This window comes from Schistocerca americana, chromosome 10 (genome assembly GCF_021461395.2).
Source record: "Schistocerca americana isolate TAMUIC-IGC-003095 chromosome 10, iqSchAmer2.1, whole genome shotgun sequence".
Taxonomy (NCBI): Eukaryota; Metazoa; Arthropoda; class Insecta; order Orthoptera; family Acrididae; genus Schistocerca; species Schistocerca americana.
The window spans coordinates 161,504,295-161,524,368 of record NC_060128.1 but is presented as its reverse complement, the minus strand read 5'-3'; the positions used below and the strand labels follow the sequence as shown (position 1 = coordinate 161,524,368).

At 43.9% G+C, this 20,074-nt stretch overlaps 1 protein-coding gene across 1 annotated transcript in view; it reads right to left on the bottom strand.

Annotated features, from left to right (window-relative positions):
- The window catches only part of LOC124552469 (sclerostin domain-containing protein 1-like), a 459,861-nt gene extending 447,418 nt beyond the window's left edge, over positions 1–12,443 (bottom strand). Inside the window, exon 1 of the mRNA XM_047126744.1 lies at positions 12,341–12,443. The gene's annotated coding sequence lies outside the window, so the exon portion shown is untranslated. The remainder of the gene's footprint in view (positions 1–12,340) is intronic.
- Between the last annotated feature and the right edge of the window lie 7,631 nt (positions 12,444–20,074).

Here is a 20,074-nt window from a genome sequence, read left to right as displayed (position 1 = left end):
TTACCCAGTCCCCAGTCACTTGTGAAGTGCGTGGGCCAGCCTTCAGAAGTGAACAGGGAGGAAGAAGAAACAAAGAGAAACCTCAAACGCCGAAGTGGAGGAGGGGTAGGAGATGGAGAACGAACAAATAAAAAATAAATGGGTGACTGTTGTGATGTTAGGCCAGTAAAACTTCAGAACACACTCACAAAAACCTCCTAGACATGTTCCCCAATGGAGGGGAAAAAGAACAGCTCGGAAAGGGAATAGGTGATACAATGTCTGGGGCCCTGTGGTAACCAGGCACGACCTTACCGAAGAGTGGCGAGGCCCCAGGGGAGATATCTGATTCTTGAACAGAGTGTTAGCTATTACTAGCTGAAATTACAGATCTCTGTCTTGCTCCTCTCTCATTCCTAGTACCAAGCCCATAGTCTCCTGTTGCCCTTTCTTCTACTCCTTTCCCAAACAGCCGAATTCCATTCACCCATGACTATTAGATTTTCATCTCGCTTGACGTACTGAATTACGCGTTCACTATTCTCATATACTTTCTCTGAATCTTCATCTTCGGCTTGCGACATCGGCTTGTATAACTCAACTATCGTTGTCGGTGTTGGTTTGCTGTCGATTCTGACAAGATCCGCCCTGTCATTGAACTGTTCACATTCTCTCTGCCCTACCTTCCTATTCATAACGAATCCTACTACCGTTTTACCATTTTCTGCTGCTGTTGATATTACCCTGTACTCATCTAACCAGGAACCCTTGTCTTCTGTCCATTTCACTTCACTGACCCTCCCCCCCTCCCCCCCCCCCCCTAATTCTACACTGAACCTTTGAATTTCCCATTTCAGATTTAATAGCTTCCCTATGACGTTCAGACTTTTGGCATTCAATGCCCCGACTCGCAGAACATTATCTTGTAGTTGCTTAGTCAATCTCTTTTTCACGGTCATTCTTCCCTTGGCAGTTCGCTCCTGGATACTATTCTGGAATCTCTCGCCAATAGAGAGATCATCCTGTAGATACACAATATGTGTGTTTAATGCTGTGGTTTCTATCGCCTTCTGCATCCTCATGCCATTGATCATTGCTCATTCTTCCGCCTTTAGGGGCAGTTTCCCACCCAAAGGGCAAGAGAATGCCCTAAACCTCCGTCCGCTCCTCCGCCCTTTATGACGAGGTCGTTGTCAAGATGAGGGTTGATATGTCGGGAGTCGTCGGCCCCCACTATTAATGACTTTTTTCAAAATTTAAGTGGTGGAGGGGTTCGAATCCTGGACCGAGAGCGTTTTGATTACTTATCAAACACGCTATCCCTAGACCACGGCTATTTTTAAAATGTACGACAGATTTGCCATATGTATTTTTTTATATTGAATATTTTTGGTTCTGGCAAAATTTGTGTAAGGAAGAGTAACGTACATACACTACTGGTAATTAAAATTGCAACACCAAGAAGAAATGCAGATGATAAACGGGTACTCATTGGACAAATATATTATACTTTTTTTTTTTGGTCATCAGTCTACTGACTGGTTTGATGCGGCCCGCCACGAATTCCTTTCCTGTGCTAACCTCTTCATCTCAGAGTAGCACTTGCAACCCACGTCCTCAATTATTTGCTGACGTATTCCAATCTCTGTCTTCCTCTACAGTTTTTGCCCTCTGCAGCTCCCTCTAGTACCATGGAAGTCATTTCCTGATGTCTTAGCAGATGTCCTATCATCCTGTCCCTTCTCCTTATCAGTGTTTTCCACATAATCCTTTCCTCTCCGATTCTGCAAAGAACCTCCTCATTCCTTACCATATCAGTCCACCTAATTTTCAACATTCGTCTATAGCACCACATCTCAAATGCTTCGATTCTCTTCTGTTCCGGATTTCCTACAGTCCATGTTTCACTACCATACAATGCTGTACTCCAGACGTACATCCTCAGAAATTTCTTCCTCAAGTTAAGGCCGGTATTTGATATTAGTAGACTACTAGAACTGACATATGATTACATTTTCACGCAATTTGGGTGCATAGATCCTGAGAAATCAGTACCCAGAACAATCTCTGGCCGTAATAACGGCCTTGATGCGCCTGGGCATTGAGTCAAACAGAGCTTCGATGCCGTGTACAGGTACAGCTGCCCATGCAGCTTCAACACGATACCACAGTTCATCAAGAGTAGTGACTGGCGTATTGTGACGAGCCAGTTGCTCGGCCACCATTGACCAGACGTTTTCAGGTGGTGAGAGAGCTGGAGAATGTGCTGGCTAGGGCAGCAGTCGAACATTTTCTGTATACAGAAAGGCCAGTACAGGACCTGCAACATGCGGCCATACATTATCCTGCTGAAATGTAGGGTGTCGCAGGGATCGAATGAAGGGTAGAGCCACGGGTCGTAACACATCTGAAATGTAACGTCCACTGTTCAAAGTGCCGTCAATGTGAACAAGAGGTGACCGACACGTGTAGCCAATGGCACCCCATACCATCACGCCGGGTGATACGCCAGTATGGCGATGACGAATACACGCTTCCAATGTGCGTTCACCGCGATGTCGCCAAACACTGATGCGACCATCATAATGCTGTAAACAGAACCTGGATTCATACGACAGAATGACGTTTTGCCATTCGTGCACCGAGGTTCGTCGTTGAGTACACCATCGCAGGCGCTCCTGTCTGTGATGCAGCGTCAAGGGTAACCGCAGCCATGGTCTCCGAGGTGTTAGTCCATGCTGCTACAAACGTCGTCGAACTGTTCGTGCAGATGGTTGTCGTCTTGCAAACGTCCCCATCTGTTGACTCACGGATCGAGACGTGGCTGCACGATCTGTTACAGCCATGCCGATAAGATGCCTGTCATCTCGACTGCTAGTGATACGAGGCCGTTGGGATCCAGTACGGCGTTCCGTATTACCCCCCTGAACCCACCGATTCCATATTCTGCTAACAGTCATTGGATCTCAAGCAACGGGAGCAACAATGTCCCGATACGATAAACCGCAATCGCGATAGGCTAAAATCCGACCTTTATTGAAGTCTTGATTGTACGCATTTCTCCTCCCTACACGCGGCAGCACAACAACGTTTCACCAGGCAACGCCGGTCAACTGCTGTTTGTGTATGAGAAATCGGTTGAAAACTTTCCTCATGTTAGCACGTAGTAGGTGGCGCCACCGGCGCCAACCTTGTGTGAATGCTCTGAAAAGCTAATCATTTGCATATCACAGCATCTTCTTCTTGTCGGTTAAATTTCGCGTCTGTAGCATGTCATCTTCGTGGTGTAGCAATTTTAATGGCCAGTAGTGTAGTTCGAAAGCCAACAGACCGATCGCGTAACGCGTCTTGTTGTTTGAGCATTTTATTTCAATTAAAATCTCTATATTTTATTTCGAAGTCCGAAATCGTGTCGCTACCACTATTTGAAAGGGGAATTACGCCAATACTTCTCATGGTCAACCCGCATATCGAACAACAGCAATTCTGTAATAACCACAACCTGATACCTCCTTCGCCCAGCAAGACTATTGATTTTTCAGAAGTTAGATCAACCCCAAACAGCTTATTTAGCGTTTAAATGGTGAGATTTGCATCTTGCCATCGCTTTTGTGGCGTGTTCTTTGAATGGATCACCTTTACTTACGCACTTTTTTATTATTGAGCAGTTTTAATTACCTCCACCAGTTACATTTGCTATTTACTGCCAGACAGAGGATAGATTACAATGCTCAGAAACCGACGCGGAAGTTAAAATGTCTTGCATATCTCGTTCGTAGCATGCAGGAATCGGTGGCACCTGGTAAAGAACAGCGTCTAGTGTACAGTACGTGGATTCGGCCAGCTGTTGACATCCATGGTATCGCAGAAATGGACCGTATTTGCTTCAGTGATGTGGCGTGGTTTCTCTTTCGTGGATACGTGTTTAGTCAGAACATGAGAATTTGGTCTCCCGAAAATCCGCGTGTGGTTCATGAGTAGAGTTTGCACTGTCACAAAATTGGAGTCTCGTGTGGCGGACCCTCTTTTCTTTGAAACTACAGAGAACAGTGTTTTTTACGCGGACATTATTTGTTTATTATTTATGTTTTTATTAATTTGCTGCCATTTACAAATGACCTGCCATCTTATTACTAAGATAGGTCTTACTTTCACAAAACGAAATTGTACATGTAAAAATGTGAAACTTATTTCTTATTTCTAATAAGGATTAATAGTATTTCAACTTTAAATACTTGTAGACTTTAGAGTGATTAAGAATCGGAAGTTTTAAATTTTCAGATGGATAGATAAAAGATAATAAACGTTTACGTAATAAACAATACTTTGTAAAATCGAAAGTATACTTTTGGGAAGAAGCAAAACAAAAGACTGGAAAGATATCGTACCTACATAGTAAATTTCACTTCCGGAAGCAGCAGGACGTTGGAACTTATCATATATGTAATAAAACGATTCATTTCGTAAGCGAAATGTTTTGGTGTTGGGATCATCGGCACAGTCTTGTCGCCCAACGTTCTCACAATTTAACATCTCCAGCCTCTGGGCCTACCTTCAAGGAAGACAAAAACACTCTCAGGTGTTAACAAAAGGCAAATGATTAAGTTTAAAATAAGATGACCATGTTACTGGGAGTCGAAGCTCGGACCAATTTTATAACAGCTCACTGCAGTTGACAGTGCACTATAATTGTTTCACATTCTTAAAGCTTGCAACGAAATGAATAGCAACAGAAAACTCGCCTTCACATTTCTCGCAACGGACATTTTAGTCTGTTCACCTCTCTAGATTATGAATAGATGCCAGTTTTAAAAATAAGTAATAACGTATGAGATTTTTATTGATTAAATGTGATTTAATTAAAAACATTTATATCACATTGTTTATGACATCGTGCTTTGAATACACTACTTAATTCTCCTGAAGTTCCGAATTGAGAATGCAGGACGGTTTGGTCGTTGCGGGGTTGGTTACAGTCTAAAGAAAGTGGATAAAGAACGCCAACTGTACACACATGGATGTATTAGGGTTACCTTTAAGCAAATTCAGGTCAGTTGTGCCACCTTCATCGCAAGTATTATTGAAGATCTCGAACTTGAACGCTTAAGCAGCGTGGAAGCATTGTATTTTAGATTAGGAATACGATATTGGAAGAGATAGTTTTACAATGCTAGAAAAATAAACAGTAGTATGTTGAAACGTCATATACCGACAGTTTGATTTGATTTCAAAAAAACAGAACATTTAGTCGTCCCACCAGAACCCAGTGAGGACAAGGGGACTGGACTCCAAAATTCGGAACTGTCCAGGTCAAATTGGGACGTTTGGTCTCTTTGAATGAAGTTAGTTTTCATGAATTGTACCACAAACTTCAATGCACTTTCGAATTCTCTTCAAAACACAATGGCTAGCTCTTTTGCGGTCATCGTGGTGGTCTTTTATTAGGACAGCACTGTTTGCAATTCGAACGATGACTCCGTCTTTTGTGTTTCCTTTTTCTTCGCAGACTTGGCCTTTTGACCACCTAGGCAGTCAAAAATAAAAGGCGTTAGATCCGGGGACATCGGCGCCTAAGAAACATGACCTTTTCCGCAGGTCCACCTTGTCGGAATGTTAAGTTCACATGATGTGTCATCTGATGACAACAACATGCAGTGGGCCGTCATGATAGAAAAACACATCCGTCCTCGTAGCCAAAGAAACCTCTTCCAATAATGCTGGGGGCTTGTTTTCGATATAGTCTCAGTAACGGGGCCCTATACGGGGAGGCTGTAACAAAACAATCCCAGTCAACTGATTGTCTGTCGTGCCACACCATACATTTAGAGAGCAGAGTTCTTGAAAATATGTCTCCACAATGACAAGGGGGTTTTCGTCGTAATACCGATGTGAGTTACGAGTGTCACTGAAACTAAACGGACACTGTTTGCTGATGATACAAGTATCATTATTAATCCAGTACGAGAAACTCCAATAGAAAATGATAGAAACAATGTCTCTGGAAAAGGTATTAATTGCTTTTCTGCGAATGGGTTTGCTCTGAACTTTGAAAAAACACAGTAAATACAATTTTCTGCTGCAAGGAGTACAGTTACTTCGAGAAATATAACACATCAATAGAAGTCAGTAGCCAGAGTAGAGCATAATATGTTTTTGGGTGTACATATAGGTGGGAATCTTAATGGGAAAATTCATGTTTTGGATCTCCTAAAATGACTAGGTTCAGCAACTTTTGCAATCGGAACAATTGTCAATTTTAACGATATAGAAATTAGTAAGCTAAGATACTTTGCATACTTTCACTCTCTGATGTCATACGGAATAATATTTTGGAGTAACTCAACACTTAGGCAAAAAGCATTCACTGATCAAAATAAAGTGATTAGAATAATGTGCGAGGCTATAGTATCACATCCTGTGGGCATCCTACGGTATACTGATAATTTTTACTTTTGGATCCTCCAACTGCAACTGAATGAAACACAATTTTCGTGCCATACCAGTTTCGCCTTTATTCTCTGCAAGGCATCTACGGTAATATGACACGCAACTGAGGGAGAGAGGACTACAAAAGTTGTAGGCATCTGTTTAGAAGGTTAGGAATTCTTACAACAACCTCACACTACATTTACTAATTAATAAAATTTGTTCTCAATAACATGGACCAGTTTAAAAACAAGAGTGACATTCATGATAATTATACCAGAAGAAAGACAGAATTACACTACTCTCCATTTAACCTATCTTTGGCACGGAAAGGGTTAAAATATGCTGCTGTAAAACTTTTCGATAAATTACCATATGAAGTAAAATGTCTGACAGACAGCAGTAATAGTTTCAAAAATAATTTGGAATCATATCTAGATGACTACTACTACACCATACATTTTTTTATGGGACCAAACTGCTGAGGTCATCGGTCCCTAGTCTTACACACTACTTAATCTAACTTATGCTGAGAACAACACACACACCCATGCCCAAAGGAGGACTCGAACCTTAGGCGGGAGGGGCTCTCAAACCGCGCGGCCATTCCGCGCGGCTATACCATAGATGAATTCTTGACTCGGAATCAATAAATCAACAGGTACAACATATGCATTTTGTGTCATTTAAGAGAATGGGGTAGTCAATAAAAATTTAATAAAATCCGTGATTCATGTGTGCATTTCTTATGCACTTGACACGTTCCACATCATAATGGTTACCGTCAGATTGATCAATGGTACATATAACTAATTAACTAACTATACCGGCATGAATACAAGTGGATCCGTCAGTATAGAGTATTGATGGGCTTACTCGGTGGTGTGCAATAGCCAACGAGAAAATTCAGATCGTCTACTTTCATGTTTTTATCGGAGATATAAGAATACAGGCCAAGCATACCTAATGTCTGCCATTTTCCCCTCATGTGAAGAATGGAGAAATTGTGCGTGTGACTGCTGTAGGACTGCATCATGGCAACTGAATAATGTCTTCTATCTCATTTACACTCTATTAATTTGAACGTTCGGATTAAATATTGGGGAGTGGGTCCTGCACCAGTATCATGCAGCTTTGCGAAAACACAAGTAAACGCTCACGAATCTGGTACTCCCTCGGTTAGGAAGTCGTCTACTGTATTCTGTACAAGTAGCAACAGCGTTTTTATGTAAGAAATAAATTAAAAAACCTCATACAAATACCTAATCGGGGTAGTAAGCATTTATAAACACCTGCGGAATGTTCAAAAGATACAGCAGAAATGACGAACACTTGACACTCACAGTCACAGTCGGAAAATTCGGTGCTGTAAACTCAAGCACAACTTCAGAAGGTGAACTTCAGAACAAAAGTGACAGTCGATAAATAAACGCGTAGCAACTGGTGTACCGATACGCGAAAGAAAACGTACACCCGTAACCGACTGTTTCCCTGCAACGAATGAAAACTGAGTGCATATCACGTATATAGCTTCATTCGGATTAATTTATACTTACCCCTCGTAAAATACAGGTTGTTTCAAAATGAATATACGGGTTTTAAGGTTTTGTAGCATTTATTACCCTCAACTTACAATTATAAACAATACGTCACATAAAAGAGCAACTCTTACATTTTCTCCTACACGTCTTCAGTGCGAGAGCACCATTCATCACACGTCAAGTCGATAGGCGAATTCTTGCAGACCTTGCTCAGCGTATGTGCATGGAGTAATTTTTGCAAAAATGCTATTTCTTAAGTCAGGTAGATCAGATGGTAGCGAAAGCACATACCGTGTTCGGTTATGAACCCCCACAGATAAAAATCTCATGGCGTCAGATCCTCTGTGAATCTGGAGGTCATGCAAATCAAACTCTGTCATCCGGCAACTTGGGGCCAGTCCAGCGGTCGGGTACAACGTCGGTTAGTCAATCGCGTACTGAGTTATGCCAGTGAACCGGTTCACCAAATTGCTGCCAAATTAAGTTCTGTTGTCAAGCTTCTTCCAATTGAGGAGAAATGCATGGTTGTAGTGCATGAAGATAAGAAACACTAGTACAGTTGCTTCACCGAAAAAGAAAGATCCATAAACCTTCAGCCGGGATATGGCACAAACACTGATTTTGGGCGAGTCTCGTTGCAGCTGTACCATCTCGTGAGGATTTGTATCCCCAGATGCGCATATTATACGTATTCACATTTCCGCTTAGGTGAAACGTCGATTCATCACTGAAGACGACACGACCCAGAAAATCTTCATCTTCAAGCAGCAACAAATCTTCTGCAAAGTTGACACGTAAACCGTATTCTGTAGACTTTAGAGCTTGTAAAAACTGCAAACGATAAGACCATAGTTGTAAATGTCTCCTTAAAAGCCTCCACACAGACGTCGTGACTACCCTGCCGGACTGATTTCTTGAGGCTATGCGTGAAAGATACTCGTTCAACACGTTCTTCATTCACTCTTTGTCGCTCAACACTCTTTCCTTTGCACACTGGTATATAGAAACAAAACTGTTTGAGTTACACTTTTATTTCATGTATTATTTATAATTGTAAGTTGAACGTAAAAATGCTACAAACTGTTAATGCCCGTATATTGATTTTGAAACGTCCGGCATTTACTATTTCTCCTCAAGTAGATATCACTCATCAACAAGAAAAGTGAGCAAAGTCAAGAAACGGCAATTTTTAGTTGTTGACCCCAAAAAACCACGTCTGAAGTGCCCCAACTTGCACGAAAAGCGTCGCGTCTCAACCTCTCAATTTGTCCACTTCAGGGCAGATATGTCACTTTTGCTATCTCTCTGCGTCACTGCAGTGTCTCCTCAGCGATGGTGCTGGTGGGTGTCCACGACATGCGTGAAGGGCGGCGCCTTCTGAGTTGTGAAACGTTTCGTGTATAAGGTAAGTCGAATGTACGTGTTAATATAATTGATTATTACAATATCAGTATTTATGCAGTGTCTATACTTCAAATTACAATGTCCTTCATACGTGCTCGCATGTCTGAAGGAACAGAGACAGTTTTCACGATTATAGATGTTGTAAATGTTACAAAATTTCGTGCACTGCAAAAAAAAAAAAAAAAAAAAAAAAAAAAAAAAAAAAAAAAAAAAAAAAAAAAAAAAAAACCACTTCTGCTTTAAAGGAAGTCCACATTAAGTCCCTTTTCTCCGCGAAAAGCATTGTTGCATTATACAGGGTTTTCGGAAATTCTCGGTACAGTCTTCTAGGAGTTGTAGAGGGGGTCTGAGTAGATAATATTTTGTATAGGAACCCATGCCCGGAAACGTACCGTTCTGTGCGGCGGTTTCAATGTAGATGCGTAACTCGTCCACTTCCGTTTGAGAAATTGAATTAGGCGTGACGCAGTACAGTTGTTAAGTGTTAACACTTAAACACCTCGTGTGTACATTACTACAGAATAAAAAAAGAGCCGAATACACTGCACTTATAGAGCAGTACTGATGCATTACAACGGCGGGTCGACGTCGCGACCACCAGCGTCGTTACAGACAGTGCACCTACGCAGCATGTTCTGGTCCAAGACAAGAAACGCTGAGACTTTTCTCTTTTCCCCAGCAGACGTGGACGCGTTACACACCTGAACTGACACCGTCGCAGAACGCAAAGTTTCCAAACATGAGTTAATACTCAAAATATTATGCGCTCACTCCGCTCTAAAAGTTCTAGAAGTTTATAAGGTTAATTAACGTCTCCCTGCGTATCCGTCTTTATGCTTCTATGTTTTCGTAAGTTGTGTTCCTTAAATTGCACCTAATTGACGTTTCTTATTAAATTTTATTAATCTTCGTGAATTACAATTTTGCGTTTCTCTTATACAACAATTTCAACTTATTTTAATTTTTCGTTTTAACGTGAGTACTAATGTTGGCTCATGGAGGTTCGAATGTCGTCTTATATAAGAGTAACTAAAAAAATAACCTATGTATTTTGTTGGATGGAACAGTGGCAGACGTATTACGCGAGGGCTTGCCACAAAAACAAGACAGTAATCAGAAAATCAAGAAAAGTGAGAGCTCAAAGAATTAATAATTTTAATGAATAGTTATTTCCTGTTAGCTGATTAAAGTTTATTGGTCTTTCGTTCTGTACGCTTATTTCGGCATTACTGCCATTTTGTAGTATAACTTGCAATCATTACATGTAGTCAATGTCAATTGAGTGGTATTTTAGATGGATTATGTGCAGAGGTATACTTAAGTTGTTCATAACGTATGTAAAACTTCGTCTGTGTCTATTCGCTATTTCCTTGCTGTCATTTCATGAGCGTACACGGAAAATACGTACTTGTTCGTGGTATCTAAGACGCCATCTAACTGACAACATCTCGGTGGCAAAAGATTCTAACCCAGGAAGCGATGCGTTCTCACAGCGGACAATTGCGAGAGTAAACCACACACTGCCAGCTACTCCACTTGCAACATCGAGTGGAAAATTAACTCGACATCCACGAAAAAAAATGGTCCATTAAGAATAACACATTGTGCAGTGCCATTTGTTCCAAGTTTATTTTCCAAACTAATTATATGTTTGTAAACTGGAATGTGGTGGCGGCGATGACGATAGACACGTCGACGAGGCATAGTGCTTCAATGCTGTTGCTATACACCCGCTCTTGTAGGAAAGTGTCTAATGGTGATAAAATACATGTATGGGTGAAAGGACTTTGTGTACTTGCTGAAAATGTAACTGTAACTGGTGATATTACTTCGCAGGTTGTACTAGAAAATGGGAATAATGCCGACATAAGCTTATAGCACGAAATAAAAATGACACTTTAAGCAGCTAACAGGAAACAACTATTTATTAAAATGTCATACTGTGACCTCCATTACGCTGCAGGCCGTACAATTCGGAAATTAATAATTAATAATTACCTGAAAAAAGCTCATATTCGACGAGAACAGAACTACATGTGCATATTACAATGTATAGATTACAGCGGTACTTACTGGCAAAGTTACGCACTTGAAATTTCTAGAACACCTGTACTACTCATCACGCTGCAGGCCGTGCAATTCGGAAATTACTGACAATTTATTTATTTATTTATTTATTGTTCCGTGGGACCAAATTAAGGAGAAGTCTGCATGGTCATAGAACGAGTCAATACATGAAATAATAACACGATAGTAGAAACTGATAAAATGAAATATAAGTAACATATTCAGGCGACAATTCGTAAGTTTAAATAAAGAGAATCAACAATGTAACACTGGAATTTGCTTAATTTTTCAGCTCTTCCATGAGCTCCTCGACGAATAGAAGGAGTGAGCCATGAGGAAACTCTTCAGTTTAGACTTAAAAGTGTTTGAGCTACTGCTAAGATTTTTGAGTTCTTGTGGTAGCTTATGGAAAATGGATGCAGCAGAATACTGCACTCCTTTCTGCACAAGATTCAAGGAAGTGCGTCCCACATGCAGATTTGATTTCTGCCTAGTATTAACTGAGTGAAAGCTGCTAACTCTTGGGAATAAGCTAATATTGCTAACGACAAACGACATTAAAGAAAATATATACTGTGAGGGCAATGTCAGAATAATAATTACCTGAAAACAGCTCACATTCTACGAGAACAGAACTGCGTGTCCATATTACTGATGTATAGATTTCAGCGGTACTTACTGGCAAAGTTACGTACTTTAAATTTCCATAACACCTATACTATTCCAGTATAAGTTTTAAGGACTTATTTATGTCGATTTATTTCAAGTCGTGGCACTGTACTTAACGGGGTGCGATATATTTGCTTCCTTTTCACTGGCGGCGACTTTTCAGTCGCTTTGTTGTACGCGAGTGTGTTGCGGGTTGCGTGTTTGCCGGTGGCAGGTGCAGTAGTTAGTCAGGGTGCGTGTGCGCGCTGCCCTACCTGGTATGTTGCTCCGGCGGCGCCGCTGCTGCTGCCGCTGTGTGGTGTTGACGCCTCGGAGGTTGGGCGGCGACTGAGCGCTGAGCGCTGCCCCAGCGGACTCCACGGTCGGCCGCTACTGTCCGGCCGCCGAGCAGGCAAACGCAACACACGCTCCGACGTACCCTCGCCGCCGGCACACCGCTGCCCACCCACCCACTCACCAACCCACACGCACACTTTGCTTTCCTTGAGACACTGTAGGGTTCTAACAGAACTCATTATCACTAAACGCTCGTTGTCTAATGAACAACACGGCACAATATTCCAGTATAGGGGGGACAGTTCTTTAACGATCCATCGGTTAAATCGGTCAAATGGGAAAACTACAGTTGTTAGTGGTGGGTGTTGTGTTGGCAGAAGAGCCAACACCGTGTTGCTAGTGGAGGCCGAAATGCACGCGTTTTAGCTCACGCAGGCTGGCGTGAGGAGGGAAGAACTATACTGACGTGAGGTCTGGAACACGACAAGGAATTAGAATTCAGAAAGCGGGCGTAATTAGTTTGATGTTGTTGTTGTGGTCTTCAGTCCTGAGACTGGTTTGAAGCAGCTCTCCATGCTACTCTATCCTGTGCAAGCTACTTCATCTCCCAGTACCTACTGCAACCTACATCCTTCTGAATCTGCTTAGTGTATTCATCTCTTGGTCTCCCTCTACGATTTTTACCCTCCACGCTGCCCTCCAATACTAAATTGTTGATCTCTTGATGCCTCAGAACATGACCTACCAACCGATCCCTTCTTCTAGTCAAGTTGTGCCAGAAACTTCTCTTCTCCCCAATCCTATTCAGTACCTCCTCATTAGTTATGTGATCTACCCATCTAAACTTCAGCATTCTTCTGTAGCACCACATTTCGAATGCTTCTATTCTCTTCTTGTCCAAACTATTTATCGTCCATGTTTCACTGCCATACATGGCTACACTCCATACAAATACTTTCAGAAATGACTTCGTGACACTTAAATCTATGCTCGATATTAACAAATTTCTCTTCTTCAGAAACGTTTTCCTTGCCATTGCCAGTCTTCATTTTATATCCTCTCTACTTCGACCATCATTAGTTATTTTGCTCCCCAAATATCAAAACTCCTTTACTACTTTAAGTGTCTCATTTCCTAATCTAATTCCCTCAGCATCACCCGACTTAATTCGACTACATTCCATTATCCTCGTTTTGCTTTTGTTGATGTTCATCTTATATCCTTCTTTCAAGACACTATCCATTCCGTTCAACTGCTCTTCCAAGTCCTTTGCTGTCCCTGACACTACAATGTCATCGGCGAACCTCAAAGTTTTTATTTCTTCTCCATGGATTTTAATACCTACTCCGAGCTTTTCTTTTGTTTCCTTTACTGCTTGCTCAATATACAGATTGAACAACATCGGGGAGAGGTTACAACCCTGTCTCACTCCCTTCCCAACCACTGTTTCCCTTTGATGTTCCTCAACTCTTATAACTGCCATCTGGTTTCTGTAAAAATTGTAAATAGCCTTTCGCTCCCTGTATTTTACCCTGCCACCTTCAGAATTTGAAAGAGAGTATTCCAGTCAACATTGTCAAAAGCTTTCTCTAAGTCTACAAATGCTAGAAACGTAGGTTTGCCTTTCCTTAATTTAGCTTCTAAGATAAGTCGTAGGGTCAGTATTGCCTCACGTGTTCCAATATTTATACGGAATCCAAACTGATATTCCCCGAGGTCGGCTTCTGCTAGTTTTTCCATTCGTCTGTAAGGAATTCGTGTTAGTATTTTGCAGCCGTGACTTTAATCCATTAATGATGAACGTCGCTCTTGACGGTACATGAGTCACAATATTATCTGTTCAGATATAGTAATTACAGTAACTGAATATGGCGGCTTGCTATGTCGTAGCAAACGACGTAGCTGAAGGCTATGCTAAACTGTCGTCTCTGCCAATGAGAGCGTATGTAGACAGTGAACCATCGCTAGCAAAGTCGGCTGTACAACTGGGGCGAGTGCTAGGGAGTCTCTAGACTAGACCTGCCGTGTGGCGGCGCTCGGTCTGCAATCACTGATAGGAGCGACACGTGGGTCCGACGTATACTAACGGACCGCGGCCGATTTAAAGGCTACCACCTCGCAGGTGTGGTGTCTGGCGGTGACACCACAGTGGGCGTGACAAGATGTCCTGTGAAACAGTACTAAATGCTTTCGCTGATAGTTCGTAATCACACTCATGATGGTAATACATTTACATCTACATGGATACTCTGCAAATAACATTTAAGTGCCTGGCAGAGGGTTCATCGAACCACCTTCACAATTCTCTCTTTCCGTACGAGCTCTGATTTCCCTTATTTTATCTTGGTGATCGTTCCTCCCTATGTAAGTCGGTATCAACAAAGTATTTTCGAATTCTGAGGAGAAAGATGGTGATTGAAATTTCGTGAGAAGATTCCGTTGCAACGAAAAGCGCCTTTCTTTTAATGATTTCCATCCCAAATCCTATATCATTTCTGTGACACTCTCACCCATATTTCGCGATAATACAAAACGTGCTGCCTTTCTTTGAGCTTTTTTGATGTACTCCGTAGGTCCTACCTGGTACGGATCCCACACCGCGCAGCAGTATTCTAAAAGAGGACGGACAAGCGTAGCGTAGGCAGTCTCCTTAGTAGGTGTGTTACATTTTCTCTAAGTGTCCTGCCAATAAAACGCAGTCTTTGGTTTGACTTCCCCACAACATTTTCTATGTGTTCCTTCCAATTTGAGTTGTTCGTAATTGGAATACCTAGGTATTTAGTTGAATTTACGGCTTTTAGATTAGACTGATTTATTGTGTAACCGAAGTTTAACGAGTTCCTTTTAGCACTCATGAGGATGACCTCACACTTTTCGTTATTTAAGGTCAACTGCCACTTTTCGCACCATTCCGATATATCTTCTAAATCGTTTTGCAGTTTGTTTTGAAGTTCTGATGTGTTTATTAGTCGATAAACGACATCGTCATCTGCAAACAACCGAAGACGGCTGCTCAGATTGTCTCCCAAATCGTTTATATACATAAGGAACAGCAAAGGTTCAAAAATGGTTCAAATGGTTGTGAGCACTATCGGACTTATCTTCTGAGGTCATCAGTCCCTTAGAACTTAGAACTACTTAAACCTAACTAACCTAAGGACATCACTCACATCCACGTCCGAGGCAGGATACGAACCTGCGACCGCAGCGGTCGCGCGATCCCACCCCGGCCGGCGAACAGCAAAGGCCCTATAACACTACCTTTGGGAACGCCTGAAATCACGTCTGTTTCACTCGATGACTTTCCTTCAATTACTACGAACTGTGACCTCTCTGACAGGAAATCACAGATCCAGTCACATAACTGCGACGATATTCCATAACCACGCAGTTTTACTACGAGCCGTTTGTGGTACAGTGTCAAAAAGGAAATACAGGGTTATCAGAAAGAACCATCCGATTTGGCACGTCTATATTTCTGAAACTAATAAACATATACAGGATGTTTGAAAATTCGTCTAAATTAATTCATAGTACCTACAGAGGTGATTATAGTGTCAACTTGTAGGGAAATACATCAAGTTTTGTTCTGCGCAGTTCGCTAGGGCGGAATCGCACCGTAAGGAGCCGTAGCTGCAGTTGCGTTAAAGACGGCTGCGCTTACTGGACCCGAGCGTGCTAGCTGTTGGGGGTTGGGTTGATTTAAATAATTACCAAAAATCCGACTCGATTGCACAAATTACCTGGTGTTTACCTAGGTTTCAGTCCGGCCCCGGTAGCTGAGTGGTCAGTTCGGCGCTAGCGGCCGTGCGAAGCGGAGGTCCGATACTTCCGCCTGTGCGGCGTGTGCGAGTGTTTGTTTACTTGTGGACTTAGTCTGCACGCGGGCTAGTAACACCGATCATGGCGAACAAGTACAGGAAAACTACATTACGATTCAATTTCTGCAAAGACTACGAACGACCAAAGGCTTTAGCAGTGGAACGATTCATTCGAGAGGACGTCAAGATACCGCCAAACGATATTATCGGAATTCACCTATCCATCGTTAGTCCCACGGTGTATGTTAAGATGATGACGCGGCGTGTGAGAGAATTCTACAGGCGACAAAAGCAGGTCTCCGATTTTGCCATAGTGACGGGAATGTCGGCTCGGTAACTGTAGAACATGCTGGTCTGGGTATACGGACAATACGTGTTTTTGAGCTGCCATTTGAGCTCCCGGCTGACGAAGTTATCGAGGCTTTTAAGCCATACGGCACAGTACATGGTCATACAGCAGAACGCTGGACGCAATTCGCCACATACCCCGTTCTTAACGGAGTGCGGCAGATCAGTATTGATCTTCAGAAGCATGTACCGTCCTATCTGACAATTGGTGGTTGTCGGGCGGTGGTGATTTACGATGGTCAACCACGTACATGTTCTGGATGTGGCCAGGAGGGACACCTCAGGTCGAACTGTATGCAACGGCGGATTACGCAACTGCCTTCAGATGTGCGAGAGCCGTCGCCGGCGATGACAGTACAACCAATCACCTATGCCAAGGCCCTCACTGCGCTGATGACCGAAAGGACACAGCCTCGGTGGAAGATCAAGATGGCACTCTCCGAAACCTTGTCGCAGACGTCGGGATGACAGAGCATGCTGCTCCGTCGAGCATACAATCTACGGCGACAACATCAGATGAGACCGAACTCCCACCCAGCACACCGATAGTACAAGAAGCAGTTCCAGCCACTACGGATGCTGTTCCGTCTGAAACGCACTCTGAGACGACATCATTAGTTTCGACCGAACTCCCGCCAAGTTCAACGATGGGACTCGAAACACTTCCAGTTCCTACGGATGCTTTTCTGTCGGGCAGCCGTGATTCCCTGCAATCTGAGGTCACGGACGGAAGATCACGCAAACAGCGTTCCCCGAAAAGGAGGAAACGGCGGCGTCGCACGACATCTCCTCGGGATGACTCCCCTTGCCCCGACGACGATGTGCCTGTGGACCAAGACGACACAACAGCCTCTACGAAACAGGATGAGGCACTGGGAACTGTTCGATCCGACCCACAGCGGTCTGTCACATTGACGGTACCGGGACGTGGTGATGCTGAAGAGAAATCACAGCCAGTTGGCTCTCCAGACGCAGATGCTGTGGCTATGGACACGAATATATCACAGCCTGAAAAGATGTGGTATGAGGATATTGAGGAGGCGCCGGACGTCATACAGAGGCAGCCGGCACTCACGAAGACGGCCTAATAATTGCTGAAGGTGAAGGGAGAGGGGCGAGAGAACGTCTTCTAACTCAGCCCCCGGCGCCGGTGCAGGGAGATGTTGTTGCGCCTCGACAGAGTGGGATTCAACGACATGCGAACCGTATTGCGACATTAAATATCAATGACGTGCGTTCACCGGCCAAAATACACCTATTGAAGGAAACGGTGTGGGCATCTGATGTGGATATTGCTTTGCTGCAGGAAGTCCACATAGCTGCACTCCCATACATCGCAGGCTACCAGTCCTATTCGTCACATGGAGATCACAATGGGAGTGGGGTGGCAGTTTACGTGCGAGATGGCTTCCCAGTGGAAAACGTGTGTTATCTTCCGTCGGCCAGGGGAATGGCTTTCACGACGTTTGGGACACGCATCATCAATCTTTATGCACCGTCGGGAAACAATCGGCGGCGGGAAAGGGCGCGATTTTATGCAGAAGACATTGCTCCACTATTCCATGGACGTTCTGAATTTGTAATAATTGGTGGAGATTTCAACTGTGTTCTCAGCCAGAAAGACCAATGGCCGCAAGCAAACATCAGCCAGGAGTTGCGAATCGTTGTCAACGACCTTGTACTTAGTGACACGTGGAAATTACGACATGGAGCTGCACCGGGATACACCTATGTGACAAGTCATTCGGCGAGCAGATTAGATCGCATTTATATCTCACGGGCTCATGCAAATGATGTCCAGGACGCGGAACGCTGGCCATTGGCATTTTCCGATCACAGCGCTTACATCTGTACGGTGCTTCTTCCCCGTAGAGAGGTGTGGAACAGTAAGGCCCCGTGGAAACTAAACATTCAACATCTACATGATCCTGAATGCCGTCAACGGATCCTTGAGACATGGACGATGTGCGAGCGAAGGGTTGGAAGGTATGCGACGGAGCTTGATTGGTGGCTGACTTGTGCCAAACCGGCGCTTCGCCGTACGTTCATCTGATATAGCAGGGAGATGGCAGAATGGCGCCGCCGTACCACCGACTTTTATTTTGCAGCGCTGCGAGACCTGGATGATGGCCCGCCGGGACAGGACATCTGGATCGAACGCAAAAGGATAAAAGCTAAACTAGTGGCTTTAGCTCGGAAACATCTTCAGGGAACCATGGTGCGCGCCAGATGTCACGATACGATAAGGCACGAGATTCCTTCCATGCACCACGTCGTGAATGAACGAAAGCACCGACGACGCGTTTTGGTACGGGAGTTAATCACCCGCGAAGACCGAAGAGTGACGCGTCAAGCGGACATTGTCTCTGCATTCGTCGACCATTACCAACACATCTATCGGGAAGAAGCAGCCTCTTTCGATGACCGTATAGCCACGTCCGTCTCCCGTACACTGACGGTGGAAGCCGCGGGAACCTTACTGGAAGCCATTAGCTGTGAGGAAGTACATGATGCGATCGCACAAGGTGCGTTGAATCGGTCCCCAGGCATTGATGGGCTTCCTGCTGAATTCTATCGCGAATTTCGCAACGAAATGGCACCGCGATGGACGGAAATGTACAACGAGATGTTAAATTCCGATGCGCCTATTCCACCGGCTTTTATGGAAGGCCTCCTGGTGCCAGTACATAAACCGAAGCCAGGAATTACGGTCACACATTATCGCCCCATCACCCTGCTTAATGCCGACTATAAGATCTTTGCACGGTTGCTAGCGTCCCGATGTCGTATGTTAATTCGTTGCGTTCTCTCTCCGGAACAGACGACACCGGGTGGATCGGTGAATGTGCAAACAGCTACTGGCGAATGCCGTGATGTGATAGCGCTGGTGGAGGAGTGCCGGCTTAAAGCGGCGATGGTGGCGGTTGATTTTGACAGTGCTTTTGATAAGGTGCGCCACAACTATCTGTATGCTGTACTGGAACAAATGGGTTTTCCAGACCGTTTTACTGGTCTCATTAGAAGGATTTACGGGGGCGCACAATCCTTGGTACAGGTTAATGGGCGTATAGCAGGGCCCATTCAAATTCGACGATCCATTCGCCAGGGCTGCCCTCTTTCGATGCTGCTGTTCGCGATAGCGTTGGAACCATTAATTGGGAGGCTCACCAATTCTCTTTCTGGGATGGAACTACGGGGCTACACCTTCAAATGTCGTGCCTATGCGGACGACCTCCTGCTGCTCGTTCGTTCTGAGGAAGAGGTGAAGATGGTCCTTGAACTGTTGTTGGACCACAGTGTGATCGCGGGTAGTGCAGTGAACATGAACAAATCGGCGGCAATGCCGGTGGGAAGGGGCCTTACGCCGGAAGAAATCAGTCCGTTTCCTTATGTGCAACGATTCCGCTATCTCGGCATAGACTTTACCTCATCTGTAAAACATACTGCAGCAGTTAACTACCGACGTATTTTACAGACAACACGTACCACGGTCCGACAACATCTCCTACGGCGCCTTGATCCTTTGCAGCGAGTCGAGTACCT